Genomic DNA, 2,796 nt, shown 5'->3' on the forward strand with positions numbered 1-2,796 from the left:
TTCTATAATTGCACAGATGGAGAAAAAGAGGGACTTTCTTCTAGTCTGCTCCTTGGACCTCTTATCCTCTGACCCTTTGCTGTGCTACTCACGCTGACCTGCAGAGCTCTCAACCAAGACTGTCCCCTGAACAGTCAGAGTTCCCCACCCCACAAGTGAGACCTATGGCCAATTAGAGGCTCTGGGACTCCTGAGGGTCCTGGAGGTAAATGGGAACAGCCCTGAGCAGGGAATTCTCAGGGGAGGCCTTCCCCCCAAGTCCATGCTTTTTGCCCTCTAACCTCTGAATCCCCAAACTTGGAGTTTGGGGAAAAGTCAAGGTCACCAGGCCATCTTTTCAGCTGCCACAACCTCAAATTAGAGCCAGGGAGCTATGCCAGCAGTTTGGAAACGCCAACCTGCCCCTTGCAAAACACGTTTTGGGTCTCTTGGATAAAAATTTCCATATTAAACATTAAGATGTTGCTATGATTAAATTTTTGCTGGGCATGAGGAAAGAGCTGTAACTACATTTCAATGTAGCATTTGAAGGGATTTAGTGATTTTCCATTAATTTTATTTTTAAATGTCAAGGGTACATATCTTTCTTCGAGGGCTCAGCCTATGGCAAATTTCAGATTTAAAAAGACCTAGAGATGGACTTATGAGACCAAGAGGGGAGGTGAAAATCTACAATTCAAAAATTATGAAACTGCTAAGCCTTCGGTTGATTAAAAAATCATCTCAGTGGAAAATTTCGTAAGCTTTCCATGCATAATCAACGAGATCTGGTTTGGAATTACAACAGAAATGAACCCTTGTAAGAGCTTGCTTTCTGAATAAAATGATCAAGCTCAGATCAAAGGCACTGGTGAGTGATCAGATCTCATTACAGAAAACCCAAATGAAGGCCCAGGGTTATGCTATAAGCAGGAGAAAGGCCGGACCCTCCTTCTTCCCAACCTGTCTCCCTCTCTCCCCCAGCCCTGCCTGCCTCGCAGCCAAGAAAGCATGTAGAAGGTGCAAGCTTCAATTTTATGGAGCAATGAGTTTGTAGTAAATATTTATTAGCTATTTAGTAAATACAATTAAATTTCTGGCCGAGCTTTTCATGGCCATTTTATTAGAATCAGCTAAAGCCTACTTTTACATCTAAGTGGACACCACGGAGTAAGTCCGTGTAGACATCAGAGTGCACATGAACAGCTGGTACTGATCACAGCGGGAGGGCGGTGTCTTCCTGCCTCCGAGGAGCAAAGCACCTGGTCAAGGAGCCAATCCAGGGCAGACGCCCACGCCCTGCACCTTCCATGCTCTCTGTTGGGTGGGCACCACCATCTCTCCCCCGCACAGTGTCAGAGAAACCCTGGGCTCCTTCGCCAGGAAGGAAGTGGGCATGCAGGTATCTCCCAGGGCTGTGTGCATTGACTCCAGGGCCCTTGTGCCTCTGGCCAAGGTCCTACAGTAACCAGAAAGAATGGCCTGGACCGTAACCTCCCAACTCCTGCTCCAGTGCTCAGAACACTCAAAACCCACCTGCCTTAAATATGTGTATACTTTCATCATGTAAAAAGGACTTCTGCCCGGCGATTCCACTCCTGGCCCCTAGAGAAATGAAAACATCTGTGCACACAAAACCGTGTACACGAATGTTCATAGCAGCAATAGTCATAACAGCCAAAAGGTGGAAACAACCCAACTTTCCTTCGGCTGATCAATGGATAAACACAATAAGGTCTATCCAAACAATGGAATAATTTTTCACCATAAAAGGAACCAAATGCTACTACCTGCTATAACGTGGATGAACTTTGAAATCATTAAGTGTTAGAAGCCAGACGTGAAGGACCACATACGGTATGACCCCATTATATAAAATGTCCAGAAGAGGCAAACCCAGAGACAGAAAGTAGATCAGTGGTTGCCTGGGCCTGGGAGGAGGGCAATAGGAGGTGACCACTAAGGGGTGTGTGGTTTCTTTTCGGGGTAATAAACTTGTTCTAAAATTGGTTGTGGTGATGATTGCACAATTTTGTGAATATACCAACAGCCACTGAATTGTATACTTCAAAATAGTGAATTTTATGGTAGGAGAATTATATTCAGTTTTGAAAAAAGACTCCCTGGATGGGTGTAGGTGACAGGGTAAGCTCTGGGTCTGAATCCCAACTCCCCCACTTACCAGCTGGGGGACCCACCTCAGCATCTGGACCGGCAGCGACTCCCGAGCTGGCTTGAAGACTAAGTGAGTGAGTCTGGGAGCTGCACTTGGTAACAGCACGTTCTGGGCACCCACGGCTTTAGGGGAGGCAAGAGGCAGCCCCACTCGCTTGCTTCTGCTCAATCTACAATGGGCTACCGCCCCTCGGACACGGGATGGCAAGGAGTGGCCTTGGACAACACTCAATGGGCGTCCTGTGCGGGAACGCTTTCTTCCAGTTCCCAAAAAAGTTCTAGAACTTAGCCTTCCACTCCCACAGGAACTTCAGATTGAGACCCTGGCAGAGCGCAACAACCTCTAAGGGATTCGCCAGAACAGGCTAGAAGTGGCTTTCATGACAGGCTTTTGCAGAACAGATAAGGGGACACAGGCGACAGACTGGTGAAACCCAAAGCCACCAGCAGCTTCTCGCTCCTCACTGAGGACTCCCAGTTTGGTCCCAAGTCCAGGCTCTGCACCGTGAGACTCAGGAGTAGCTCTGATTGGCTAAGCCAACGGAGCGCCTGGCCAATGATTGGCTTAGCACAGGGCATGTGACGAAGCCTAGCCAATGGGATGTGAGACACTGGCTAGTGAGGAATGCTGGGAAAAGGTTC

This window comes from Pteropus vampyrus, unplaced genomic scaffold (genome assembly GCF_000151845.1).
Source record: "Pteropus vampyrus isolate Shadow unplaced genomic scaffold, Pvam_2.0 Scaffold178, whole genome shotgun sequence".
NCBI classification, from domain to species: Eukaryota; Metazoa; Chordata; class Mammalia; order Chiroptera; family Pteropodidae; genus Pteropus; species Pteropus vampyrus.